We start from the raw sequence: 21,686 nt of genomic DNA, 5'->3' as shown, positions 1-21,686 counted from the left end.
GAATCGAGACTGGGATTTGTTACTCCGTATGACGGAGAGGTATCTCTGAGCCCACTCGGTAAGACATCATCGTAATGAGCTCAATGTGACTAAGGGGTTGGTCATGGGATGATGTGTTACGGAACGAGTAAAGAGACTTGCCGTAACGAGATTGAACAAGGTATCGGTATACCGACGATCGAATCTCGGGCAAGTGCTATATCGATAGACAAAGGGAATCGTATACGGGATTGATTGAATCCTTGACATCGTGGTTCATCCGATGAGATCATCGTGAAACATGTGGGAGCCAACATGGGTATGCAGATCCCGCTGTTGGTTATTGGCCGGAGAGATGTCTCGGTCATGTCTGCATAGTTCCCGAACCCGTAGGGTCTACACACTTGAGGTTCGATGACGCTAGGGTTATAAGGAATAGATGTACGTGGTTGCCGAATGTTGTTAGGAGTCCCGGATGAGATCCCGGACGTCATGAGGAGTTTCGGAATGGTCTGGAGGTGAAGATTTATATATGGGAAGTCCAGTTTCAGTCACCGGAAAGGTTTCGGGGTTTATCGGTATTGTACCGGGACCACCGAAGGGGTTCCGGGGGTCCACCGGGAGGGTCCACCTACCCTGAAGGACCTAATGGGCTGTAGTTGGGTGGGAACCAGCCCCTTAGTGGGCTGGTGCGCCCCCCAAGGGCCCAAGGCACCTAGGGTTGGAAACCCTAGGGGGGCGCTGCCCCCCCCGAGGGGCCGCCGCCCCCCTCTAGATGGATCTAGGGGGTCGACGCCCCCTCCCCTTCCCCTATATATAGTGGGGGTTTTGGGGCTGCCAGGGACACGAGTCTCCCTCTCTCTTGGCGTAGCCCTACCCCTCTCCCTCCTCGTCTCTTGCAGTGCTTGGCGAAGCCCTGTTGGAGTGCCATGATCCTCCACCACCACCACGCCGTCGTGCTGCTGCTGGACGGAGTCTTCCCCAACCTCTCCCTCTCTCCTTGCTGGATCAAGGCGCGGGAGACATCACCGGGCTGCACGTGTGTTGAACGCGGAGGCACCGTTGTTCGGTGCTTAGATCGGATTCGGCCGCGATCTGAATCGCTTAGTGTACGACTCCACCGACCGCGTTCTTGCAATGCTTCCGCATCGTGATCTTCAAAGGTATGAAGATGCACTCCCCTCTCGTTGCTAGTAAGCTCCATAGATTGATCTTGGTGATGCGTAGAAATTTTATAATTTCTGCAACGATCCCCAACAGTGGCATCATGAGCTAGGTCTATGCGTAGTTTCTATGCACGAGTAGAACACAAGTTGTTGTGGGCGTCGATTTTGTCAATTTACTTGCCGTTACTAGTCTTATCTGGATTCGGCGGCATCGTGGGATGAAGCAGCCCGGACCGACCTTACATGTACACTTACGTGAGACAGGTTCCACCGACTGACATGCATTAGTTGCATAAGGTGGCTAGAGGGTGTCTGTCTCTCCCACTTTAGTCGGATCGGATTTGATGAAAAGGGTCCTTATGAAGGATAAATAGAAATTGGCATATCACGTTGTGGTTTTGGCGTAGGTAAGAAACGTTCTTGCTAGAAACCTATAGCAGCCACGTAAAATTTGCAACAACAATTAGAGGACGTCTAACTTGTTCTTGCAGCATATGACGTGTGATGTGATATGGCCAAAAGGATGTGATGAATGATATATGTGATGTATAAGATTGATCATGTTCTTGTAATAGGAATCACGACTTGCATGTCGATGAGCATGACAACCGACAGGAGCCATAGGAGTTGTCTTAATTTATTGTATGACCTGCGTGTCAATGAAAACGCCATGTAATTACTTTACTTTATTGCTAACCATTAGCCATAGTAGTAGAAGTAATAGTTGGCGAGACAACTTCATGAAGACACGATGATGGAGATCATGGTGTCATGCCGGTGACGATGATGATCATGGCGCCCCGAAGATGGAGATCAAAAGGAGCAAAATGACATTGGCCATATCATGTCACTATTTGATTGCATGTGATGTTTATCATGTTTTGCATCTTATTTGCTTAGAACAACGGTAGCTTAAATAAGATGATCCCTCGCAATAATTTCAAGAAAGTGTTCCCCCTAACTGTGCACCGTTGCGAAGGTTCGTTGTTTCGAAGCACCACGTGATGATCGGGTGTGATAGATTCTAACGTTCAAATACAATGGGTGTAAGCCAGATTTACACACGCAATACACTTAGGTTGACTTGACGAGCCTAGCATGTACAGACATGGCCTCGGAACACGGAAGACCGAAAGGTCAAACATGAGTCGTATAGAAGATACGATCAACATGAAGATGTTCACCGATGATGACTAGTCCGTCTCACGTGATGATCGGACACGGCCTAGTTGACTCAGATCATGTATCACTTAGATGACTTGAGGGATGTCTATCTGAGTGGGAGTTCATTAAATAATTTGATTAGATGAACTTAATTATCATGAACATAGTCTAAAAACCTTGCAATATGTCTTGTAGATCAAATGGCCCACGCTAATGTTGCCCTCAACTTCAACGCGTTCCTAGAGAAAACCAAGCTGAAAGACGATGGTAGCAACTACACGGACTGGGTCCGTAATCTGAGAATTATCCTCATAACTGCCAAGAAAGCATATGTCCTTGAAGCACCGCTAGGTGATGCACCTGTTTTCCCAGCAACTCAAGACGTTATGAACGCCTGGCAGTCGCGTAGTGATGATTACTCCCTGGTTCAGTGCGGCATGCTTTACAGCTTAGAACCGGGGCTCCAAAAGCGTTTTGAGCAGCACGGAGCATATGAGATGTTCCAAGAGCTGAAAATGGTTTTCCAAGCTCATGCCCGGGTCAAGAGATATGAAGTCTCCGACAAGTTCTACAATTGTAAGATGGAGGAGAATAGTTCTGTCAGCGAGCACATACTCAAAATGTCTGGATTGCACAACCGCTTGTCTCAGCTGGGAGTTAATCTCCCGGATGATGCGGTCGTTGACAGAATCCTTCAGTCGCTCCCACCTAGCTACACGAGCTTTGTGATGAACTTCAATGTGCAGGGGATGGAAAAGACCATTCCTGAGGTATATTCAATGCTGAAATCAGCGAAGGTGGAGATCAAAAAGGAACATCAAGTGTTGATGGTGAATAAAACCACTAAGTTCAAGAAAGGCAAGGGTAAGAAGAACTTCAAGAAGGACGGCAAGAGAGTTGCCATGCCCGGTAAGCCAGTTGCCGGGAAGAAGCCAAATCATGGACCCAAGCCTGAGACTGAGTGTTTTTATTGCAAAGGAAACGGTCACTGGAAGCGGAACTGCCCCAAGTACTTAGCGGATAAGAAGGCCGACAATACCAAATGTATATGTGATATACATGTTATTGATGTGTACCTAACCAGCGCTCGTAGTAGCTCCTGGGTATTTGATACCGGTGCAGTTGCTCATATTTGTAACTCAAAACAGGAGTTGCGGAATAAGCGGAGACTGACAAAGGACGAGGTGACGATACACGTCGGGAATGGTTCCAAGGTCGATGTGATCGCCGTCGGTACACTACCTCTACATTTACCTACGGGATTAGTTTTAAACCTCAATAATTGTTATTTAGTACCAGCTTTGAGCATGAACATTGTATCTGGATCTCGTTTAATGCAAGATGGCTACTCATTTAAATATGAGAATAATGGTTGTTCTATTTATATGAGAGACATGTTTTATAGTCATGCCCCGCTGGTCAATGGTTTATTTTTATTTAATCTCGAACGTGATGTTACACATATTCATAGTGTGAATGCCAAAAGATGTAAGGTTGATAATGATAGTCCCACATACTTGTGGCACTGCCGCCTTGGTCACATTGGTGTCAAACGCATGAAGAAACTCCATACAGATGGACTTTTGGAGTCTCTTGATTATGAATCATTTGACACGTGCGAACCATGCCTCATGGGCAAAATGACCAAGACTCCGTTCTCCGGAACAATGGAGCGAGCAACCAACTTATTGGAAATCATACATACTGATGTGTGCGGTCCAATGAGTGTTGAGGCTTGTGGTGGTTATCATTATGTCCTTACCCTCACTGATGACTTAAGTAGATATGGGTATGTCTACTTGATGAAACACAAGTTTGAGACCTTTGAAAAGTTCAAGGAATTTCAGAGTGAGGTTGAGAATCAACGTGACAGGAAAATAAAGTTCTCACGATCAGATCGTGGAGGGGAATATTTGAGTCACGAATTTGGCACACACTTAAGGAAATGTGGAATTGTTTCACAACTCACGCCGCCTGGAACACCTCAGCGTAATGGTGTGTCCGAACATCGTAATCACACTCTATTAGACATAGTGCGATCTATGATGTCTCTTACTGATCCACCGCTATCATTTTGGGGTTATGCTATAGAGACTGCCACATTCACTTTAAATAGGGCTCCGTCGAAATCCGTTGAGACGACACCGTATGAATTGTGGTTTGGGAAGAAACCTAAGCTGTCGTTTCTGAAAGTTTGGGGATGTGATGCTTATGTCAAGAAACTTCAACCTGAAAAGCTCGAACCCAAATCGGAAAAATGCGTCTTCATAGGATACCCTAAGGAAACTATTGGGTATACCTTCTACCTCAGATCCGAAGGCAAGATCTTTGTTGCCAAGAATGGATCCTTTCTAGAGAAAGAGTTTCTCTCGAAAGAAGTAAGTGGGAGGAAAGTAGAACTTGATGAAGTATTGCCTCTTGAACCGGAGAGTAGCGCAGCTCAAGAAAATGTTTCTGTGGTGCCTGCACCGACTAGAGAGGAAGTTAATGATGATGATCATGAAACTTTAGATCAAGTTGCTACTGAACTTCGTAGGTCCACAAGGACACGTTCCGCACCAGAGTGGTACGGCAACCCTGTCTTGGAAATCATGTTGTTAGACAATGGTGAACCTTCGAACTATGAAGAAGCGATGGCAGGCCCGGATTCTGACAAATGGCTTGAAGCCATGAAATCCGAGATAGGATCCATGTATGAAAACGAAGTATGGACTTTGACTGACTTGCCCGATGATCGGCGAGCCATAGAAAATAAATGGATCTTTAAGAAGAAGACAGACGCGGATGGTAATGTAACCATCTATAAGGCTAGGCTTGTCGCTAAGGGTTATCGACAAGTTCAAGGGGTTGACTACGATGAGACCTTCTCACCCGTAGCGAAGCTGAAGTCCATCCGAATCATGTTAGCAATTGCCGCATTCTACGATTATGAGATATGGCAAATGGACGTCAAAACGGCATTCCTTAATGGTTTCCTTAAGGAAGAACTGTATATGATGTAGCCAGAAGGTTTTGTCGATCCTAAGAATGCTGACAGGGTGTGCAAGCTCCAACGCTCAATCTATGGGCTGGTGCAAGCATCTCGGAGTTGGAACATTCGATTTGATGAGATGATCAAAGCGTTTGGGTTTACACAGACTTATGGAGAAGCCTGTGTTTACAAGAAAGTGAGTGGGAGCTCTGTAGCATTTCTCATATTATATGTGGATGACATACTATTGATGGGAAATGATATAGAACTCTTGGAAAGCATAAAGGCCTACTTGAATAAGTGTTTTTCAATGAAGGACCTTGGAGAAGCTGCTTACATATTAGGCATCAAGATCTATAGAGATAGATCGAGACGCCTCATTGGTCTTTCACAAAGCACGTACCTTGACAAGATATTGAAGAAGTTCAATATGGATCAGTCCAAGAAGGGGTTGTTGCCTGTATTGCAAGGTGTGAGATTGAGCACGGCTCAATGCCCGACCACGGCAGAAGATAGAGAAAAGATGAGTGTCATCCCCTATGCCTCAACCATAGGGTCTATTATGTATGTCATGCTGTGTACCAGACCTGATGTAAACCTTGCCATAAGTTTGGTAGGAAGGTATCAAATTAATCCCGGCATGGAACACTGGACAGCGGTCAAGAATATCCTGAAGTACTTGAAAAGGACTAAGGATATGTTTCTTGTTTATGGAGGTGACGAAGAGCTCGTCATAAAGGGTTACGTCGATGCTAGTTTTGACACAGATCTGGATGACTCCAAGTCACAAACTGGATACGTGTATATTTTGAATGGTGGGGCAGTCAGCCGGTGCAGTTGCAAGCAAAGCGTCGTGGCGGGATCTACATGTGAAGCGGAGTACATGGCAGCCTCGGAGGCAGCACATGAAGCAATCTGGATGAAGGAGTTCATTACCGACCTAGGAGTTATTCCCAATGCGTCGGGACCGATGACTCTCTTCTGTGACAACACTGGAGCCATTGCCCTTGCCAAGGAGCCCAGGTTTCACAAGAAGACCAGGCATATCAAGCGTCGCTTCAACTCCATTCGTGAAAATGTTCAAGATGGAGACATAGAGATTTGTAAAGTGCATACGAACCTGAATGTCGCAGATCCGTTGACTAAACCTCTTCCATGTGCAAAACATGATCAACACCAGAACTCTATGGGTGTTCGATTCATCACAATGTAACTAGGTTATTGACTCTAGTGCAAGTGGGAGACTGTTCGAAATATGCCCTAGAGTCAATAATAAAATGGTTATTATTATATTTCCTTGTTCATGATAATTGTCTATTGTTCATGCTATAATTGTATTATCTGGAAACAGCAATACGTGTGTGAATACATGGACCACAACGTGTCCCTAGTGAGCCTCTAGTTGACTAGCTCATTGATTAATGGATGGTTATGGTTTCCTGGCCATGGACATTGGATGTCATTGATAACGGGATCACATCATTAGGAGAATGATGTCATGGACAAGACCCAATCCTAAGCCTAGCACAAGATCGTCTAGTTCGTCTGCTAAAGCTTTTCTAATGTCAAGTATCTTTTCCTTAGACCATGAGATTGTGAAACTCCCAGATACCGTAGGAGTACTTTGGGTGTGCCAAACGTCACAACGTAACTGGGTGGCTATAAAGGTACACTACGGGTATCCCAGAAAGTATCTGTTGGGTTGGCACGAATCGAGACTGGGATTTGTCACTCTGTATGATGGAGAGGTATCTCTGGGCCCACTCGACAAGACATCATCGTAATGAGCTCAATGTGACTAAGGGGTTGGTCACGGGATGATGTGTTACGGAACGAGTAAAGAGACTTGCCGTAACGAGATTGAACAAGGTATCAGTATACCGACAATCGAATCTCGGGCAAGTGCTATATCGATAGACAAAGGGAATCGTATACGGGATTGATTGAATCGTTGACATCGTGGTTCATCCGATGAGATCATCGTGGAATATGTGGGAGCCAACATGGGTATCCAGATCCCGCTGTTGGTTATTGGCCGGAGAGATGTCTCGGTCATGTCTGCATAGTTCCCGAACCCGTAGGGCCTACACACTTAAAGGTTCGATGACGCTAGGGTTATAGAGAATAGATGTACGTGGTTACCGAATGTTGTTTGGAGTCCCGGATGAGATCCCGGACGTCACGAGGAGTTCCGGAATGGTCCGGAGGTGAAGATTTATATATGGGAAGTCCAGTTTCAGTCACCGGAAAGGTTTCGGGGTTTATCGGTATTGTACCGGGACCACTGAAGGGGTTCTGGGGGTCCACCGGGAGGGTCCACCTGCCCCGAAGGACCTAATGGGCCGTAGTTGGGTGGGAACCAGCCCCTTAGTGGGCTGGTGCACCCCCCAAGGGCCCAAGGCGCCTAGGGTTGGAAACCCTAGGGGGCCGCTGCCCCCCCTAGTTGGAAACCCTAAGGGGGCCGCTACCCCCCCCCCCTGAGGGGCCGCCGCCCCGGGGGCCGGCGCCCCCTCCCCTTCCCCTATATATAGTGGGGTTTTTGGGGCTGCCAGGGACACGAATCTCTCTCTCTCTCTCTTGGTGCAGCCGTATGTTGGGGAACGTTGCAGAAAACAAAAAATTTCCTACGGTTTCACCAAGATCCATCTATGAGTTCATCTAGCAACGAGTGATCGGATGCATCTACATACCTTGTAGATCGTGAGCGGAAGCGTTCAAAGAACGGGGATGAGGGAGTCGTACTCGACGTGATCCAAATCACCGGAGATCCTAGCGCCGAACGGACGGCACCTCCGCGTTCAACACACGTACGGTCAGCGTGACGTCTCCTCCTTCTTGATCCAGCAAGGGGGAAGGAGAGGTTGAGGAAGATGGCTCCAGCAGCAGCACGACGGCGTGGTGGTGGTGGAGAAGCAGTACTCCGACAGGGCTTCGCCGAGCTCTACGGAGGAGGAGGAGGTGTTGGAGGGGAGAGGGAGGCGCCAGGGGCATGGGTCCGGCTGCCCTCCCTCCCCCCTCTATATATAGGGTCCCCAAGGGGGGGCGCCGGCCCTGGAGATCCAATCTCCCAAGGGGGCGGCGGCCAAGGGGGGTGGAGTGCCCCCCAAGGCAAGTGGGGCGCCCCCCCACCCTAGGGTTCCCAACCCTAGGCACAGGGGGAAGGCCCAAGGGGGGCGCACCAGCCCACTAGGGGCTGGTTCCCCTCCCACTTCAGCCCATGGGGCCCTCCGGGATAGGTGGCCCCACCCGGTGGACCCCCGGGACCCTTCAAGTAGTCCTGGTACAATACCGGTGACCCCGAAACTTGTCCCGATGGCCGAAATAGCACTTCCTATATATAATTCTTTACCTCCGGACCATTCCGGAACTCCTCGTGACGTCCGGGATCTCATCAGGGACTCCGAAAAACTTTCGGGTTACTGCATATTCATATCCCTACAACCCTAGCGTCACCGAACCTTAAGTGTGTAGACCCTACGGGTTTGGGAGACATGTAGACATGACCGAGATGGCTCTCCGGTCAATAACCAACAGCGGGATCTGGATACCCATGTTGGCTCCCACATGCTCCTCGATGATCTCATCGGATGAACCACGATGTCGAGGATTCAAGCAACCCCGTATACAATTCCCTTTGTCAATCGGTACGTTACTTGCCCGAGATTCGATCGTCGGTATCCCAATACCTCGTTCAATCTCGTTACCGGCAAGTCACTTTACTCGTACCGTAATGCATGATCCCGTGACCAGACACTTGGTCACTTTGAGCTCATTGTGATGATGCATTACCGAGTGGGCCCAGAGATACCTCTCCGTCATACGGAGTGACAAATCCCAGTCTTGATCCGTGTCAACCCAACAGACACTTTCGGAGATACCCGTAGTATACCTTTATAGTCACCCAGTTACGGTGTGACGTTTGGTACACCCAAAGCACTCCTACGGTATCCGGGAGTTACACTATCTCATGGTCTAAGGAAAAGATACTTGACATTGGAAAAACTCTAGCAAACGAACTAAACGATCTTGTGCTATGTTTAGGATTGGGTCTTGTCCATCACATCATTCTCCTAATGATGTGATCTCGTTATCAATGACATCCAATGTCCATAGTCAGGAAACCATGACTATCTGTTGATCAACGAGCTAGTCAACTAGAGGCTTACTAGGGACATGTTGGTGTCTATTTATTCACACATGTATTACAATTTCCGGATAACACAATTATAGCATGAATAAAAGACAATTATCATGAACAAGGAAATATAATAATAATGCTTTTATTATTGCCTCTAGGGCATATTTCCAAGAGTCTCCCACTTGCAGTAGAGTCAATAATCTAGTTACATTGTGATGAATCGAACACCCATGGAATTCTGGTGTTGATCATGTTTTGCTCTAGGGAGAGGTTTAGTCAATGGATCTGCTACATTCAGGTCCGTATGTACTTTACAAATATCTATGTCTCCATCTTGAACATTTTCACGAATGGAGTTGAAGCGACGCTTGATGTGCCTGGTCTTCTTGTGAAACCTGGGCTCCTTGGCAAGTGCAATAGCTCCAGTGTTGTCACAGAAGAGTTTGATTGGCCCCGACGCATTGGGTATGACTCCTAGGTCGGTGATGAACTCCTTCACCCAAATTGCTTCATGCGCTGCCTCCGAGGCTGCCATGTACTCCGCTTCACATGTAGATCCCGCCACGACGCTCTGCTTGCAACTGCACCAGCTTACTGCCCCACCATTCAAAATATACACGTATCCGGTTTGTGACTTAGAGTCATCCAGATCTGTATCGAAGCTAGCATCGACGTAACCCTTTACGACGAGCTCTTCGTCACCTCCATAAACGAGAAACATTTCCTTAGTCCTTTTCAGGTACTTCAGGATATTCTTGACCGCTGTCTAGTGTTCCTTGCCGGGATTACTTTGGTACCTACCTACCAAACTACGGCAAGGTTTACATCAGGTCTGGTACACAGCATGGCATACATAATAGAACCTATGGCTGAGGCATAGGGGATGACACTCATCTCTTCTATATCTTCTGCCGTGGTCGGACATTGAGCTGAGCTCAATTTCACACCTTGCATCACAGGCAAGAACCCCTTCTTAGACTGATCCATATTGAACTTCTTCAATATCTTGTCAAGGTATGTGCTTTGTGAAAGACCTATGAGGCGTCTTGATCTATCTCTATAGATCTTGATGCCTAATATATATGCAGCTTCTCCAAGGTCCTTCATTGAAAAACTCTTATTCAAGTAGGCCTTAATGCTGTCCAAGAGTTCTATATCATTTCCCATCAAAAGTATGTCATCTACATATAATATGAGAAATGCTACAGAGCTCCCACTCACTTTCTTGTAAATGCAGGCTTCTCCATAAGTCTGCGTAAACCCAAACGCTTTGATCATCTCATCAAAGCGAATGTTCCAACTCCTAGATGCTTGCACCAGCCCATAAATCGAGCGTTGGAGCTTGCACACCTTGTCAGCATTCTTAGGATCGACAAAACCTTCCGGCTGCATCATATACAATTCTTCCTTAAGGAAACCATTAAGGAATGCCATTTTGACGTCCATTTGCCATATCTCATAATCATAGAATGTGGCAATTGCTAACATGATTCGGACGGACTTTAGCTTCGCTACCGGTGAGAAAGTCTCATCGTAGTCAACCCCTTGAACTTGTCGATAACCCTTAGCGACAAGCCGAGCTTTATAGATGGTCACATTACCATCCGCGTCTGTCTTCTTCTTAAAGATCCATTTATTTTCTATGGCTCGCCGCTCAACGGGCAAGTCAGTCAAAGTCCATACTTCGTTTTCATACATGGATCCTATCTTGGATTTCATGGCTTCTAGCCATTTGTCGGAATCCGGGCCCGCCATCGCTTCTTCATAGTTCGAAGGTTCACCGTTGTCTAACAACATGATTTCCAAGACAGGGTTGCCGTACCACTCTGGTGCGGAATGTGTCCTTGTGGACCTACGAAGTTCAGTAGCAACTTGATCTGAAGTTTCATGATCATCATCATTAATTTCCTCTCTAGTCGGTGCAGGCACCTTAGGAACATTTTCTTGAGTTGCGCCATTTTCCGGTTCAAGAGGTAATACTTCATCAAGTTCTACTTTCCTCCCACTTACTTCTTTCGAGAGAAACTCCTTCTCTAGAAAGGATCCATTCTTGGCAACAAAGATCTTGCCTTCGGATATGAGGTAGAAGGTATACCCAATAGTTTCTTTAGGGTACCCTATGAAGACGCATTTTTCCGACTTGGGTTCGAGCTTTTCAGGTTGAAGTGTCTTGACATAAGCATCGCATCCCCAAACTTTTAAAAACGACAGCTTAGGTTTCTTCCCAAACCATAATTCATACGGTGTCGTCTCAACGGATTTCGACGGAGCCCTATTTAAAGTGAATGCGGCAGTCTCTAAAGCATAGCCCCAAAATGATAGCGGTAAGTCGGTAAGAGACATCATAGATCGCACCATATCTAATAGAGTGCGATTACGATGTTCGGACACACCATTATGCTGAGGTGTTCCAGGCGGCGTCAGTTGTGAAACTATTCCACATTTTCTTAAGTGTGTGCCAAATTCGTGACTCAAGTATTCTCCTCCATGATCTGATCGGAAGAACTTGATTTTCCTGTCACATTGATTCTCAACCTCACTCTGAAATTCCTTGAACTTTTCAAAGGTCTCAGACTTGTGTTTCATTAAATAGACATACCCATATCTACTCAAGTCATCAGTGAGGGTGAGAACATAATGATAGCCACCGCGAGCCTCAACACTCATTGGACCGCACACATCAGTATGTATGATTTCCAATAAGTTGGTTGCTCGCTCCATTGTTCCTGAGAACGGAGTCTTGGTCATTTTACCCATGAGGCATGGTTCGCACGTGTCAAATGATTCGTAATCAAGAGACTTTAAAAGTCCATCCGTATGGAGCTTCTTCATGCATTTGACACCTGTGTGACCAAGGCGGCAGTGCCACAAGTATGTGGGACTATCATTATCAATCTTACATCTTTTGGTATTCACACTATGAATATGTGTAGCATTACGCTCGAGATTCATTAAGAATAAACCATTCACCATCGGAGCATGACCATAAAACATATCTCTCATATAAATAGAACAACCATTATTCTCGGATTTAAATGAGTAGCCATCTCGTATTAAACGAGATCCTGATACAATGTTCATGCTCAAACTTGGCACTAAATAACAATTATTGAGGTTCAAAACTAATCCCGTAGGTAAATGTAGAGGTAGCGTGCCGACGGCGATCACATCGACCTTGGAACCATTCTCGACGCGCATCGTCACCTCGTCCTTTGCCAGTCTCCGCTTATTCTGCAGCTCCTGCTTTGAGTTACAAATGTGAGCAACTGCACCGGTATCAAATACCCAAGAGCTACTACGAGTACTGGTAAGGTACACATCAATTACATGTATATCACATATACCTTTCGTGATGCCGGCCTTCTTGTACGCTAAGTATTTGGGGCAGTTCTGCTTCCAGTGACCACTTCCCTTGCAATAAAAACACTCAGTCTCGGGCTTGGGTCCATTCTTTGGCTTCTTCCCGGCATCTTGCTTGCCGGGCGCGGCAACTCCCTTGCCGTCCTTCTTGAAGTTCTTCTTACCCTTGCCTTTCTTGAACTTAGTGGTTTTATTCACCATCAACACTTGATGTTCCTTTTTGACTTCTACCTCTGCTGATTTCAGCATTGTAAATACTTCAGGAATGGTCTTTTCCATCCCCTGCATATTGAAGTTCATCACAAAGCTCTTGTAGCTCGGTGGAAGCGACTGGAGGATTCTATCAATGACCGCGTCATCCGGGAGATTAACTCCCAGCTGAGTCAAGCGGTTATGTAACCCAGACATAGTGAGTATGTGCTCACTGACAGAACTACTTTCCTCCATCTTACAGCTGAAGAACTTGTCGGAGACTTCATATCTCTCGACCCGGGCATGAGCTTGAAAAACCATTTTCAGCTCTTCGAACATCTCATATGCTCCGTGTCTCTCAAAACGCTTTTGGAGCCCCGGCTCTAAGCTGTAAAGCATGCCGCACTGAACGAGGGAGTAATCATCGGAACGTGTCTGCCAAGCGTTCATAACGTCTTGTTCTGCAGGGAGAACAGGTGCTTCACCTAGCGGTGCTTGTAGGACATAATCTTTCTTGGCAGCTATGAGGATGATCCTCAGGTTCCGGACCCAGTCCGTATAGTTGCTGCCATCGTCTTTCAGCTTGGTTTTCTCTAGGAACGCGTTGAAGTTGAGGACAACATTGGCCATTTGATCTACAAGACATATTGTAAATATTTTAGACTAAGTTCATGATAATTAAGTTCATCTAATCAAATTATTCAATGAACTCCCACTTAGATAGACATCCCTCCAGTCATCTAAGTATAACATGATCTGAGTTAACTAGGCCGTGTCCGATCATCACGTGAGACGGACTAGTCAACATCGGTGAACATCTTCATGTTGATCGTATCTTCTATACGACTCATGCTCGACCTTTCGGTCTTCTATGTTCCGAGGCCATGTCTGTACATGCTAGGCTCGTCAAGTCAACCTAAGTGTTTGCATGTGTAAATCTGTCTTACACCCGTTGTATGTGAACGTTGGAATCTATCACACCCGATCATCACGTGGTGCTTCGAAACAACGAACTGTCGCAACGGTGCACAGTTAGGGGGAACACTTTCTTGAAATTATTATGAGGGATCATCTTATTTACTACCGTCGTTCTAAGTAAACAAGATGCAAAAACATGATAAACATCACATGCAATCAAATAATAATAGTGACATGATATGGCCAATATCACATAGCTCCTTTGATCTCCATCTTGGGGCTCCATGATCATCTTGTCACCGGCATGACACCATGATCTCCATCATCATGTCTCCATGAAGTTGCTCGCCAACTATTACTTCTACTACTATGGCTAACACGTTTAGCAATAAAGTAAAGTAATTTACATGGCGTTTCTCAATGACACGCAGGTCATACAAAAAATAAAGACAACTCCTATGGCTCCTGCCGGTTGTCATACTCATCGACATGCAAGTCGTGATTCCTATTACAATAGCATGAACATCTCATACATCACATATATATCATTCATCATTCATCACAACTTTGGCCATATCACATCACAAAACACTTGCTGCAAAAACAAGTTAGACGTCCTCTAATTGTTGTTGCAAGTTTTACGTGGTTGCAATAGGGTTCTAGCAAGAACGTTTTCTTACCTACGTGAAAGCCACAACATGATTTGTCAACTTCTATTTACCCTTCATAAGGATCCTTTTCATTGAATCCGCTCCAACTAAAGTGGGAGAGACAGACACCCGCCAGCCACCTTATGCAACTAGTGCATGTTAGTCGGTGGAACCGGTCTCACGTAAGCGTACGTGTAAGGTTGGTCCGGGCCGCTTCATCCCACAATACCGCTGAAGCAAAATAAGACTAGTAGCGGCAAGAAAGTTGACAACATCTACGCCCACAACAAATTGTGTTCTACTCGTGCAAAGAGAACTACGCATAGACCTAGCTCATGATGCCACTGTTGGGGAATGTTGCAGAAAACAAAAATTTTCCTACGGTTTCACCAAGATCCATCTATGAGTTCATCTAGCAACGAGTGATCGGATGCATCTACATACCTTGTAGATCGTGAGCGGAAGCGTTCAAAGAACGGGGATGAGGGAGTCGTACTCGACGTGATCCAAATCACCGGAGATCCTAGCGCCGAACGGACGACACCTTCGCATTCAACACACGTATGGTCAGCGTGACGTCTCCTCCTTCTTGATACAACAAGGGGGAAGGAGAGGTTGAGGAAGATGGCTCCAGCAGCAGCACGACGGCGTGGTGGTGGTGGAGAAGCAGTACTCCGACAGGGCTTTGCCGAGCTCTACGGAGGAGGAGGTGTTGGAGGGGAGAGGGAGGCGCCAGGGGCATGGGTCCGGCTGCCCTCCCTCCCCCCTCTATATATAGGGTCCCCAAGGGGGGGCGCCGGCCCTGGAGATCCAATCTCCCAAGGGGGCGGCGGCCAAGGGGGGTGGAGTGCCCCCCCAAGGCAAGTGGGGCGCCCCCCACCCTAGGGTTCCCAACCCTAGGCGCAGGGGGAAGGCCCAAGGGGGGCGCACCAGCCCACTAGGGGCTGGTTCCCCTCCCACTTCAGCCCATGGGGCCCTCCGGGATAGGTGGCCCCACCCGGTGGACCCCCGGGACCCTTCCGGTGGTCCCGGTACAATACCGGTGACCCCGAAACTTGTCCCGATGGCCGAAATAGCACTTCCTATATATAATTCTTTACCTCCGGACCATTCCGGAACTCCTCGTGACGTCCGAGATCTCATCCGGGACTCCGAAAAACTTTCGGGTTACTGCATATTCATATCCCTACAACCATAGCGTCACCGAACCTTAAGTGTGTAGACCCTACGGGTTCGGGAGACATGTAGACATGACCGAGATGGCTCTCCGGTCAATAACCAACAGCGGGATCTGGATACCCATGTTGGCTCCCACATGCTCCTCGATGATCTCATCGGATGAACCACGATGTCGAGGATTCAAGCAACCCCGTATACAATTCCCTTTGTCAATCGGTACGTTACTTGCCCGAGATTCGACCGTCGGTATCCCAATACCTCGTTTAATCTCGTTACCGGCAAGTCACTTTACTCGTACCGTAATGCATGATCCCGTGACCAGACACTTGGTCACTTTGAGCTCATTGTGATGATGCATTACGGAGTGGGCCCAGAGATACCTCTCCGTCATACGGAGTGACAAATCCCAGTCTTGATCCATGTCAACCCAACAGACACTTTCGGAGATACCCGTAGTATACCTTTATAGTCACCCAGTTACGTTGTGACGTTTGGTACACCCAAAGCACTCCTACGGTATCCGGGAGTTACACGATCTCATGGTCTAAGGAAAAGATACTTGACATTGGAAAAACTCTAGCAAACGAACTATACGATCTTGTGCTATGTTTAGGATTGGGTCTTGTCCATCACATCATTCTCCTAATGATGTGATCTCGTTATCAATGACATCCAATGTCCATAGTCAGGAAACCATGACTATCTGTTGATCAACGAGCTAGTCAACTAGAGGCTTACTAGGGACATGTTGGTGTTTATTTATTCACACATGTATTATGATTTCCGGATAACACAATTATAGCATGAATAAAAGACAATTATCATGAACAAGGAAATATAATAATAATGCTTTTATTATTGCCTCTAGGGCATATTTCCAACACCGTACCCCTCTCCCTCCTCGTCTCTCGAGTGCTTGGCGAAGCCCTACTGGAGTGCCACGCTCCTCCACCACCACCACGCCGTCGTGCTGCTGCTGGGCGGAGTCTTCCCCAACCTCCCCCTCTCTCCTTGCTGGATCAAGGCGCAGGAGACGTCACCGGGCTGCACGTGTGTTGAACGCGGAGGCACCGTTGTTCGGTGCTTAGATCGGATTCGGCCGCGATTTGAATCGCTTCGTGTACGACTCCACCGACCGCGTTCTTGCAACGCTTCCGCATCGCGATCTTCAAAGGTATGAAGATGCACTCCCCTCTGTTGCTAGTAAGCTCCATAGATTGATCTTGGTGATGCGTAGAAATTTTTTAATTTCTGCAACGATCCCCAACAGTGATTTATGCATTTCTCTAGTACGCGAGCGTGTGCGAGCCCTTCGCCGACTGAACCCGAGCGAGTCATTCGTTTACTGAATCTAAGCGGTCGATCCCTCATACTACATTGAACCCGAGCGATCCCTCGCTTACTGAACACGAGCGATCGATCCCTCGAATTACTACTAAATCCGAGCGATTCCTTCGTTGCTAACTGAACCAAGCAATCCCTTCGCTGCCAGCTGAACCTGAGTGATCCCTTCACTGCTTACTGAACCCGATCGATGCGAGCAAGACTTGTGCGCGTATGTAGTTTGCTGGCTCGATTGATCGATGCATTGCGAGATGTGAGTTGACCTAGCCGGTTCACTACTGCAGGATACTGCTAACGTGACACTACAATCAGAGACTGCTACTTCTTGAGCTTGTGTTAGTTTTTCCCTTGAAGAGGAAAGGGTGATGCAACAAAGTAGAGATAAGTATTTTCCTCAATTAGAGAATCAGGGTATCAATCTAGTAGGAGGTACAAGCAAGTCACCAATCTATGCACCTGCACAAACAATCACACACTTGCACCCAACGCGATAAAGGGGTTGTCAATCCCTTCTCGGTCAACTACAAAGGTGAGATCTGATAGAGATAGGTATAAAAGATTGCTAAAACATAAAATAGATCTGAAAATATATGATGGAAAATAAACCCGGGGGCATAGGTTTCACTAGAGGCTTCTCTCTTGAAGGCAAATAATAAGGTGGGCGAACAAATTATTGTCGAGTAATTGATAGAAAATCGCAAAGTTATGATGATGTCCAAGGCAATGATTATGTATATAGGCATCACGTCCGTGTCAAGTAGACCGACTCCTGCCTGCATCTACTACTATTACTCCACACATCGCCCGCTATCTAGCATGCATATAGAGTATTAAGTTTGTAAAGAACGGAGTAACGCCTTAAGTAAGATGACATGATATAGAGGGATAAACTCAGGCAATATGATGAAAACCCCATATTTTTATCCTTGATGGCAACAATACAATACATGCCACGCTACCCCTACTATGTCACTGGGTGAGGACACCGCAAGATTGAACCCAAAACTAAGCACCTCTCCCATTGCAAGAAATATCAATCTAGTTGGCCAAACCAAATCAATAATTCGAAGAGAAATACAAAGATATCAAATCATGCTATAAGAATTTAGAGAAGATTCAAATAATATTCATAGATAATCTGATCATAAATCCACAATTCATCGGATCTCGACAAACACACCGCAAAAGAATATTACATCGGATAGAACTCCAAGAACATTGAGGAGAACATGGTATTGAAGAACATATAGAGAGAAGAAGCCATCTAGCTACTAGCGATGGACCCATAGGTCTGAAGTAAACTACTCACGCTTCATCGGAAGGGCAATAGGGTTGATGTAGATGCCCTGCGTGATCGAATCCCCCTCCGGCAGATCACCGGAAAAGGCCCCAAGATGGGATCTCACGGGAACAGAAGGTTTCGGCGGCGGAAAAGTTTTTTCATGGATGCTTCTGAGAGTTTGGGAATATATCTGAATTTATAGGCCAATGAAGGAGGTCAGTGGGTCTCTGAGGGGGCCACAAGCCCTAAGGGCGCACCCCCTAGCTTATCGCCTCCTCGAGGGTCTTCTGACTTGGACTCTAATCCCACGTGTGTCTTCTGGTCCAAGAAAAATCACCGTGAAAGTTTTATTCCGTTTGGACTCCATTTGATATTCCTTTTTTGCGAAGCTCAAAAACAAGGAAAAAATAGAAACTGGCACTAGGCTCTGGGTTAATAAGTGAGTCCCAAAAATAATATAAAATAGCATATTAATGCATATAAAACATCCAAAACAGATAATATAATAGCATGGAACAATCAAAAATTATAGATAAGTTCGAGACGTATCACCCCCTTGTTGGGAACATAGTAATTTCAAAAAAAATCCTACGCACACACACAGGATCATGGTGATGCATAACAACGAGAGGGGAGAGTATGTCTACGTACCCTCGTAGACCGAATACGGAAGCATTAGCACAACGCGGTTGATGTAGTCGTACGTCTTCATGATCCGACCGATCCAAGTACCAAACACACGACACCTCCGAGTTCTGCACACGTTCAACTTGATGACGTCCCGCGAGCTCCGATCCAGCAAAGCTTCACGGGAGAGCTTCGCCTAAGCACTGCTACGATATGATCGAGGTGGGTTATGGTGGAGGGGGGCACCGCACATGGCTAAGGGACCAATGATCAATTGTGTGTCTATGGGGTGCCCCCTGCCCCCGTATATAAAGGAGCAAGGGGAAGGAGGCGGCCGGCCAGGGAGAGGCGCGCCAAGGGGGAGTCCTACTCCCACTAGGAGTAGGACTCCTCCTATTCCTAGTAGGAGTAGGAGAGGGGGAAGGAAAGGGAGAGGAGGAGAAGGAAAGAGGGGCCCGGCCCCCTTGCCCTAAACCAATTCGGTTTGGGCCTTGGGGGGGGGGGGCGCCCCACACTCCCCTTGCTGCCCTCTATTTCCACTAAGGCCCATGTAGGCCCATTAAGCCCTCAAGGGGGTTCCGGTAACCCCCCGGTACTCCGGTATATGTCCGAAACCTTTCCGGTGTCCGAACATAGTCGTCCAATATATCGATCTTTACGTCTCGACCATTTCGAGACTCCTCGTCATGTCCGTGATCATATCCGGGACTCCAAACTACCTTCGGTACATCAAAACACAAAAACTCATAATACCGATCGTCACTGAACTTTAAGCGTGCGGACCCTACGGGTTCGAGAACTATGTAGACATGACTGAGACACGTCTCCGGTCAATAACCAATAGCGGAACCTGGATGCTCATATTGGCTCCCACATATTCTACGAAGATCTTTATCGGTCAAACTGCATAACAACATACATTGTTCCCTTTGTCATCGGTATGTTACTTGCCCGAGATCCGATCGTCGGTATCTCAATACCTAGTTCAATCTCGTTACCGGCAAGTCTCTTTACTCATTCCGTAATACATCATCCTGGAACTAACTCATTAGTTACAATGCTTGCAAGGCTTATAGTGATGTGCATTACCGAGTGGGCCTAGAGATACCTCTCCGACAATCGGAGTGACAAATCCTAATCTTGAAATACGCCAACTCAACAAGTACCTTCAGAGACACATGTAGAGCACCTTTATAATCACCCAGTTACGTTGTGACGTTTGGTAGCACACAAAGTGTTCCTCCGGTAAACGGGAGTTGCATAATCTCATAGTCATAGGAACATGTATAAGTCATGAAGAAAGCAATAGCAACATACTAAAAGATCAAGTGCTAAGCTAACGGAATGGGTCAAGTCAATCACATCATTCTCCTAATGATGTGATCCCGTTAATCAAATGACAACTCATGTCTATGGCTAGGAAACATAACCATCTTTGATCAACGAGCTAGTCAAGTAGAGGCATACTAGTGACACTCTGTTTGTCTATGTATTCACACATGTATCATGTTTCCGGTTAATACAATTCTAGCATGAATAATAAACATTTATCATGATATAAGGAAATAAATAATAACTTTATCATTGCCTCTAGGGCATATTTCCTTCACCCCTGGGGCGCGCCCCTAGGGCTTGTGGCCTCCCCATTGGTCTTCTGGCATGCTCTCCAAGTCTCCCGCGTTTCTTCTGGCCCAAGAAAAATCACCATAAAGTTTTATTCCATTTGGACTCTGTTTGATATTCCTTTTCTGTAAAACTCAAAAACAAGGAAAAAACAAAAACTGTCACTGGGCTCTGGGTTAATAAGTTAGTCCCAAAAATAATATAAAATAGCATATTAATGCATATAAAACATCCAAAACAGATAATATAATAGCATGGAACAATAAAAAATTATAGATACGTTCGAGACGTATCAAGCATCCCCAAGCTTAATTCCTGCTCGTCCTCGAGTAGGTAAATGATAAAAACAGAATTTTTGATGTGGAATGCTACCTAACATATTTATACATGTAATCTTCTTTATTGTGGCATGAATATTCAAATCCATAAGATTCAAAACAAAAGTTTAATATTGACATAAAAACAATAATACTTCAAGCATACTAATAAAGCAACTATGTCTTCTCAAAATAACATGGCAAAAGAAAGTTATCCCTACAAAATCATATAGTCTGGCTATGCTCCATCTTCATCACACAAAGTATTTCATCATGTACAACCCCGATATTAGTCAAGCAATTGCTTCATACTTTAGTTTTCTCAAACTTTTTCATCTTTCATGAAATACATGAGTGTGAGCCATGGATATAGCACTATAGGTGGAATAAAATATGGTGGTTGTGGAGAAGACAAAAAGAAGGAGAAAGTCTCACATCAACTAGGTGTATCAATGGGATATGGAGATGCCCATCAATATATATCAATGTGAGTGAGTAGGGATTGCCATGCAATGGATGCACTAGAGCTATAAATTTATGAAAGCTTAAAAAAGAAAATAAGTGGGTGTGCATCCAACTCGCTTGCTCACGAAGACCTAGGGCTATTTGAGGAAGCCCATCATTGGAATATACAAGCCAAGTTCTATAATGAAAAATTCCCACTAGTATATGAAACTGGCAAAATAGGAGACTCTATCATGAAGATCATGGTGCTACTTTGAAGCACAAGTGTGGAAAAAGGATAGTAACATTGTCCTTTCTCTATTTTCTCTCAT

This window comes from Triticum urartu, chromosome 4A, assembly GCF_056163025.1.
Source record: "Triticum urartu cultivar PI428250 chromosome 4A, HENAU_Tu73, whole genome shotgun sequence".
Classification (NCBI taxonomy): domain Eukaryota; kingdom Viridiplantae; phylum Streptophyta; class Magnoliopsida; order Poales; family Poaceae; genus Triticum; species Triticum urartu.
The sequence above is the reverse complement of the archived record's forward strand: the minus strand, read 5'-3'. Positions refer to the sequence as shown.